At 39.5% G+C, this 8,854-nt stretch overlaps 1 long non-coding RNA gene across 3 annotated transcripts; it reads left to right on the top strand.

Moving 5' to 3' along the window:
- Positions 1 to 246: 246 nt before the first annotated feature.
- LOC306990900 lies at positions 247 to 8,403 on the top strand. Of its 3 annotated transcripts, XR_013795969.1 has the most exons (15): positions 247 to 629; positions 741 to 1,007; positions 4,216 to 4,382; positions 4,542 to 4,701; positions 4,903 to 5,025; positions 5,149 to 5,348; positions 5,510 to 5,734; positions 5,809 to 5,995; positions 6,230 to 6,381; positions 6,461 to 6,612; positions 6,694 to 6,861; positions 6,956 to 7,018; positions 7,150 to 7,760; positions 7,900 to 7,952; positions 8,053 to 8,403. It is a non-coding gene; the product is annotated as an uncharacterized lncRNA (long non-coding RNA). The 3 variants fall into 3 exon arrangements; XR_013795967.1 differs by having other exon boundaries at positions 4,903 to 5,348; XR_013795968.1 differs by lacking the exon at positions 6,230 to 6,381 and having other exon boundaries at positions 4,903 to 5,348.
- Positions 8,404 to 8,854: the final 451 nt, after the last annotated feature.

Consider the following 8,854-nt stretch of genomic DNA (forward strand, 5'->3'; position numbering starts at 1 on the left):
TCACATAAAAAAAAGAAAGCAAAAAGTAAAAAGAAAGAAGGGCACACTAGCGGTCTCAGCTGATCTGTTGCGATCATATAACTGGTCGGGATCCGTGCCGGAAACCAACCGCGTCACGCTAATCCACAGATTCGCGTCCACAATGAATCACAAAAAGGTCCATAAAAGAAAAGAGAAGAAGCAAACAAAGCATTGGATGAACATCTCATTCATTCAGTGGTAAATCATCATTACAACAACAGCAACATTAATTTTAACGGCGAACACTAATTATAAACACAACTCAGAATACACAGAATGTGTGAACGTGAAAATTATGCGAGTATGTGTGTGCGTAGTAGCGTGTGTAATGGCGGCGCAGGTGTACTGACCGGTTTTCAGAGAATCAAAAGGCACCAATAAGTTTATGGGTCACCAGACACCAGGAACCAGGATAAGTGGATGGGCAGTTGCCTTGTCTTCAGCTACCTGACACTAGTTGGTCTGGATTGCGAAACTTCAGCCGACCTTCATGCTCGCACCAGACATACACGCAGCAGCTGCTTGACACAAAGCCTCTTTCCACCGTAAATCCCTCTCACAACGGGTAACCTCGGATGCAACCAACCGGATGACGCTTCTGACTGAAGGTAAGAAAACACTCCCTTTACATAGACCTTCCTTCCGTCGTTAATTTGACACTCCACCCCTAATTACACTAAACTGAAAGTGAAAGTAAACAAATGTTTTTCCCGGGACAGATCCTCTTGTCTGCCACACTCTCCCCCCCTTGAAGAAAACAACCTATGGTTGTTTAAAAGAGAGATAAGAGATTAAAAACCTAGAAAATCCTCATCATCAGAGGACTCTTGAAATATCTCAAGGAGTTTTCCCTTTTCCTGTACCTCCAATTCTGCAGCCGTTGGGTAACACATTTTCAAGTTGCACACGTGAGCTGTCCGTACATCCTCTCCAGTGTCTTCAAGGGCTATTTGATAGTTCAATGGACCCAGCTGCTTGATAATGCGGTAAGGACCTTTCCATTTTTGGGCTAGTTTTGCGCTAAATTTACGTTGTGCATTAGATTGTGGGGTCCCACTTTATATTAAGTGGCCCTAATACCTGTGAACTAACATGGTAACTACATGTGTACATAGTATGTAACTACAGTGTAAGTACACATTGGTACATAGTATCTACAACTGTATTATTAGTGTAACTACACGTATGTAACAACCCACGTAATGGTATGTGTAAGTACAAATGTGTAACAGGACATTGGTAACAACACTTTTTCAGTGTAACAGGAATTATGTAACTACATTTTGTAACAACATGTAGCCTATTTGTTGTTCCACTTCCACATGCAGTCTTAGATACTGCAGTTACCAGTTGATGTACACAACAATTACCTTAACAATTACACTTTATATTAAGTGGACAGTTCCTGAGGAGTTACCATGTAACACTGGTATCACAAGGTGAAACTTTAGTTGTAATTCAACATTAGTCCTGCCAGTCATAAATACATGTATTCCAACTGGTAACTGCAGTATCTAAAACTGCATGTGGAAGTGGAACAACAAATAGGCTACATATTGTTGTTACAAAATGTAGTTACATAATTACTGTTACACATGTGTACTTACTGAAGTGAAAAATTTGGTAACACTTTATTTTACGGTGCCCGTGATACAGAGTAATTACATAATTAAGTACTTAGTAGTAGATGTTGTAATAACATGTAACTACATGTACTTAACATGTAATTAAGTTATGGAACAGCCTGTACTTACACATTGTAATTACACACATGTAATAGGCAGATACTGTTACACATATGTAACAAGCCGGGTCAGTTACATATGTGTTACCAACTTGGTACAATGTAATTATATAAGAAAGTACTTAGTACTACACAATGTATCAAAAAGTGTATCAAGACTGTACTTAAGTGTACTTCATGTGTATCTACATACCTTATCCATCTGTACTGTAGTTTGGATTAACTCACTAGTTCACAGCATAAATACATGTAGTAGCTTCCTAATTACATTGCAATTACATAATATTACACAGGGATAAGCTACGTAAAATAAAGTGTATCACGAATGTACTTAAGTGTACTTCATGTGTATCTACATACCTTATCTGTACTGTAGTTTGGATAAACTCAGTTCACAGCATAAATAGGCTACATGTAGTAGCTTCCTAATTACATTGTAAGTACACAATATTACACAGGGATAAGCTACGTAAGGTAACACTTTATTTTACGGTGCCCGTGATACAGAGTAATTACATAATTAAGTACTTAGTAGTAGATGTTGTAATAACATGTAACTACATGTACTTAACATGTAATTAAGTTATGGAACAGCCTGTACTTACACATTGTAATTACACACATGTAATAGGCAGCTACTGTTACACATATGTAACAAGCCGGGTCAGTTACATATGTGTTACCAACTTGGTACAATGTAATTATATAAGAAAGTACTTAGTACTACACAATGTATCAAAAAGTGTATCAAGACTGTACTTAAGTGTACTTCATGTGTATCTACATACCTTATCCATCTGTACACATGAAGTACACTTAAGTACAGTCTTGATACACTTTATTTTACGTAGCTTATCCCTGTGTAATATTGTGTAATTGCAATGTAATTTGGAAGCTACTACATGTATTTATGCTGTGAACTAGTGAGTTCATCCAAACTACAGTACAGATAAGGTATGTAGATACACATGAAGTACACTTAAGTACAGTCTTGATACACTTTATTTTACGTAGCTTATCCCTGTGTAATATTATGTAATTGCAATGTAATTAGGAAGCTACTACATGTAGCCTATTTATGCTGTGAACTGAGTTTATCCAAACTACAGTACAGATAAGGTATGTAGATACACATGAAGTACACTTAAGTACATTCTTGATACACTTTATTTTACGTAGCTTATCCCTGTGTAATATTATGTAATTGCAATGTAATTAGGAAGCTACTACATGTATTTATGCTGTGAACTAGTGAGTTAATCCAAACTACAGTACAGATGGATAAGGTATGTAGATACACATGAAGTACACTTAAGTACAGTCTTGATACACTTTTTGATACATTGTGTAGTACTAAGTACTTTCTTATATAATTACATTGTACCAAGTTGGTAACACATATGTAACTGACCCGGCTTGTTACATATGTGTAACAGTAGCTGCCTATTACATGTGTGTAATTACAATGTGTAAGTACAGGCTGTTCCATAACTTAATTACATGTTAAGTACATGTAGTTACATGTTATTACAACATCTACTACTAAGTACTTAATTATGTAATTACTCTGTATCACGGGCACCGTAAAATAAAGTGTTACCTTACGTAGCTTATCCCTGTGTAATATTGTGTACTTACAATGTAATTAGGAAGCTACTACATGTAGCCTATTTATGCTGTAAACTGAGTTTATCCAAACTACAGTACAGATAAGGTATGTAGATACACATGAAGTACACTTAAGTACATTCGTGATACACTTTATTTTACGTAGCTTATCCCTGTGTAATATTATGTAATTGCAATGTAATTAGGAAGCTACTACATGTATTTATGCTGTGAACTAGTGAGTTAATCCAAACTACAGTACAGATGGATAAGGTATGTAGATACACATGAAGTACACTTAAGTACAGTCTTGATACACTTTTTGATACATTGTGTAGTACTAAGTACTTTCTTATACAATTACATTGTACCAAGTTGGTAACACATATGTAACTGACCCGGCTTGTTACATATGTGTAACAGTAGCTGCCTATTACATGTGTGTAATTACAATGTGTAAGTACAGGCTGTTCCATAACTTAATTACATGTTAAGTACATGTAGTTACATGTTATTACAACATCTACTACTAAGTACTTAATTATGTAATTACTCTGTATCACGGGCACCGTAAAATAAAGTGTTACCCAAATTTTTACCAATGTCCTGTTACACATTTGTACTTACACATACCATTCTGAGGGTTGTTACATATGTGTAGTTACGCAAATGTTACAGCTGTAGATACTATGTACTAATGTGTACTTACACTGTAGTTACATACTATGTACACATGTAGTTACCATGTAAGTTCACAGGTATTAGGGCCACTTAATATAAAGTGGGACCCTCAGTTGTCTCATTTTTGCTCTCTTGCTGTTTTCCTTGGCTTGAGATTGCAGATGATGAAGATGGTGCACTATGTCATAGGAGGCAGCATCTGGGGTTAGATTAGGCCCAGAGAGTATTTTATCCATTGGACTTTGGAGTTTCCTACCAAGCTGAAGTTCTGCTGGGGTTAGTGCAGTGGTCTCTTGAACGGCGGAATTAAGGGCGAATCTGAATTCAGGTAAGAAATGGTCCCACCTCTGATGATTGTCATCCACATAGGCTGCCATCATGCTTTTGAGATTCCGATTAATCCTCTCTGTCATGTTAGTCTGTGGGTGATAGGCTGTAGTTAATTTAGGATTAACACTCCAGTTCTCACATAACTCTCTGAACATAGATGAAACAAACTGAGCGCCTCTGTCGGAAAGAACGAAGTCTGGTACACCCCACCGTGTCAAGATGTCTTTTCTGAAGATGGAGGCAACAGTCTGGGCTGTAGCAACCCGGAGGGGAAACAACTCGACCCATCGAGTATAGTAATCAACAAAGACCAGCAGGTATTCATTTCGAGTGGTGCTACGGGGCAATGGACCCATGAGGTCGACTCCCAGCATTTGGTTTGGGCGGCTGGTTGTGATTTGCTGTAGTTTGCCAGCAGGTTTTATGTTATCACTCTTCAGAGTTTGACATTTAACACAGGTTCTCACATGCTTTTTTACTTCTGTCCACATACCTGGCCAAAACGCTACTTCCTGAAGTCGTTTGTAGGTCTTGTAGATTCCTCCATGGCCACTGATGGGAGCGGAGTGATAGTACTGGAGAAGAGTGGATCTGAGACTGCTGGGAACGTAGATTCTATAATGAAACTGGTTATTTGTCAGGTATGTTTTGTGGTACAATTTGTCCTCAATTATTTCGTACTGATCCATCAGACTGGCACACTTATCTGCAACTGCTTGTAGTAATTTTGTAACTTCAGGGTCTTTGTGCTGTTCTTCCCACAGGATAACGTCTGATACAGGCAGTGCTGGATCTTTCCCGCTGGTGTACAAGTTACATCCTGGGGTAACAGAAGACCTGGATAGAGCATCTGGAGCTACATTTAGCTTCCCTTTTCTGTACTCAATAACAAAATCAAATTTTGGCTTCGGTCTTACATGGATCTGCTGAAATGCCTTTGACACTTACAACATGTCCTAGGAAGGTGAGTTCTTGAAGACAGAATTTGCTTTTCTTCAAGTTTATGGTGAGACCAGCAGTTTCTAGTCTATGGAGGACAGTCTGGAGGTCACGGAAATGCTGGGTGACTGAAGGAGAGTACACAATGTTGTCATCAATGTACACTAAGCATATTTTTCTCCGTAGTTCTCCCAGAACTGTCTCCATTAGCCTCTGGAAAGTTGCGGGAGCATTCTTTAACCCAAAAGGCATGACATTAAATTGAAAGAGACCTGCAGGAGTGATGAATGCTGTCTTGGTTTTGCTGGTGGCGTCCATGGTCACCTGCCAATACCCACTGTTCAAATCAATAGTGGAGAAGATGGCGGCCCCGGAGAGTGATTCCAGAATTTCTGTGATAATGGGAAGAGGGTAATCGTCACTTTCTGTTACAGAATTAACTTTCCTATAATCTACTCAGAATCTAAATGTGCCGTCTTTTTTAGGTACTAAAACTACCGGTGATGCCCAACCAGAGTGAGATGGTTCAACTATTCCTTGCCTCAGCATTTCCTCAAGTTGCTCATCTAGTGCCAGTTGCTTGATGGGAGACAACCGGTATGGCCGTTGTTTGATGGGGACTTGGTTGGTGGAGTAGATATGGTGTTCAAGAACCTCAGTACGTCCAGTACGGTGAGTACATACCTGAGGGTTTTCGGTCAGGATTTGTAGTAACTGTAGTTTACCATCAATGGGTAAATGAGCAGCATCCACAGCATTTTTGATCAATGTCTTTTCATCAATACTGTCAAGGTTTTGAATTTGTAATAGTGGTGGAGGGGGTACAGACGTTAATAAGGAAAGGTTTTGAATTTCTCCCTTAAACTGACACCTCTCTTTTTGGGGATTTACATTTGGCCCACTTAGATTTCCTGGTTGAAAAGGGTACTCTTTTGAAGGATCAAGCTTGAAGGAGTATTTTTGATCAATGACATTTAGTTGCAGCCCACTAAAGAAAATAAAGTCCAACCCCAGGACTATAGCATAGGCGAGAGCTTGGGATGAAAGTACAGCAGTAGGTAAGGTAAATGCTTGGTCATGTAAATGAATGGTGGTATTTAGCCATCCTAATGGGATCTCTGCTTTCCCATTTGCCAGATAAAGAGGACCTCTGCACCATGGCTGCAGCTGAGCTGGTGATGTAAACTGCCTCATAAGATTCTCATTGATGAGTGTGTAGCTTGCACCAGTGTCCATAATGGCCTTACCTGACCAGGAATCGATACAAAGGGGAACAACTAGTTGTTGAGGTACAGCTACATGTTCAATAGAGCTTGTAGTGGAGGAGGTTTTCTGGTTTGCTGGTTTTGACTTGTGAATTCTTGTTGCAGAAACAGAGTTGTTGGAAGGGTGACCACTTGACTTGGGGTTATAAAGTTGTTTGCCCCCGGTAGAATACTGTGGACCAGTCAGCGGGGACTGGGGAGAGGTATAGTGTGGACATTTTCCTGGAGGATGCTGTCCTCTACATCTCCAACACTGAACTGGGATCTCACCAGGTTGGTTTTGGGAGGGTCTTTATGATGTGGCTTGATGTTTAGGGCCCAGTCGACCACAATCATAACGAAGCTGTTGTTCATAATCTTTTTCCAGTTGATGTCCTAATTTGACCAGCTCTTCCACGGTATTCACCCGGCTGCGCAATTGACTTGCAAGGTATGGCTTGATATTCTTGAGTATCATCTTCACAATTTCACCCTCTGTAAAATCTGCCTTCCATCTTTTACAGAGAGCTCTGTAAGAAAATGCAAAGTCTCTAATAGATTCCGTATCTCTTTGAATCCTAGTACGGACACGTTCTGCTAGTTCATCCTCGTAATCTTCAGAAAGGAAAGCAGATAAAAAGGCAGTCTCAAACTCATTCCAAGTATTTATGGTGGACCGTCTGACTTCCCACCAGTCACGTGCTGTCCCGTATAAGACAGTACGGAAGGTAGCCAGAATGTCTCCATCTGTCAAGGGATGTATAGCCAAAAAATCCTGACATTTTGTTAAGTATAATAAGGGGTCTGCATCGTCGGAAGGCCTTCCAAATGTGGGAAAAGTTAATTTGATATGGTCACTTTTAACCACTGATGTTACAGGAGGTGTTGAAGTAGTTGAAGTAGTCACTGGAGCAGAATGAGATGGCTACGATGAAGAACTTGCCGTGCTGGGAACTGGTGGTGTCAATACACTTAACTGTTCTGCACTTTTCCTGGCACTTTGAAATCCTTTATCCACTTCTTGTTTCAACTCTTGGAAACTGGTGAGACATTGATCAGTTTGGGTAACACATATTTGAAGTTGTGAAGTTATCTTGCCATGGCTTGTTTGGAAGGTGTTTTGAATACTTTTGATGTCCTGCTGAACCTCTGCTTGGAGTTGATCAACCATGAACCGTAGTTCAGACACCAAGGTAGTTTCCACTTTCTGGAGTTCTTCTTTAATCATTAACTTCATTGCTTTTGTCAGGTTATCCACTTCAGATTCTTCTTGTTTCTTAGTGGTAGTCAGCAGTGTTAATACTTGAGTTTTGTTATCTTCCACTTTTGCAGCAAGATCCACCATCTGGTTCTTGTGATGAGAAGAAATATCTTTCATCTCCTGGGTAAGTGTGTGCATGGTCTTTTCTTGTCTTGTCATTAAGTCAAACAAGGTATCCCAATTCCCTTGTACCTGAGCGGTGACTTCTCTAATTTCCCTTCCAGGAGTTGGAAGACTGTTGGGCAGGTCATGTTGTGTCCCTTCAGAAGAGGTGCACATCTGCATGCTTTCCAATGATGGTGCCCAGGTGAGAGTTTGCACTGGAGTGCTCCTAGCCAGAGCAGGAGAGGATGTGTGCACACGGGTTCCAGGATGAACAGGGCTGAGTGGAGTGGGATTATTGTAGAACACAGGAGCACATGGAGGTGGCACCAGAGGCATCCACGGTTGCAGTGCAGGTGTCCATACTGGAGTTGAGATGTCTGGTGGAGGCTCTATGTCTATCAACGTAGATGAGGAAGGGGAAGTGTGTGCCATGACTTCTGTGATTTTGTAATAATGTTAAGTGGGATCAAATAAATAGTCAGTAAATGAAATGTATGTCAGTTTGTCCCTAAAACACTATTACTAAACAACATCATACACTTTGTCACAACTGTTCAATCAGTATTCTCAAAATCATCAATTAAATTAGCACCCACAAGCCCCCAAAGTAGGTCACCTTCACTTATGTCAAAAATTATTATTTTTTCCTTCTTTCAATAATAATACATTTCTGTGACACAAGCGAATACTCATTCAGTTAGTGTTCAAAATGTACAAAAGAAAACTTGTTTTCCAAAAAAAAAAAAAAACTTTACAAAGTTAATTCAGACAATTTTAACTAACTTTCCAAAAAAAAAAAAATCTACCATTCACAACATTTCGGAGTTTTTTTTTTCTTCCAAGTGTTCAATAGTCCATATGCACTTTTCAGACAATTAAATGCTCAAATTTCATGAGTTCAAATGGGTTTCAAGTCCGTCC

This window comes from Phoxinus phoxinus, assembly GCF_949152265.1.
Source record: "Phoxinus phoxinus genome assembly, chromosome: 22".
Lineage (NCBI taxonomy): Eukaryota > Metazoa > Chordata > Actinopteri > Cypriniformes > Leuciscidae > Phoxinus > Phoxinus phoxinus.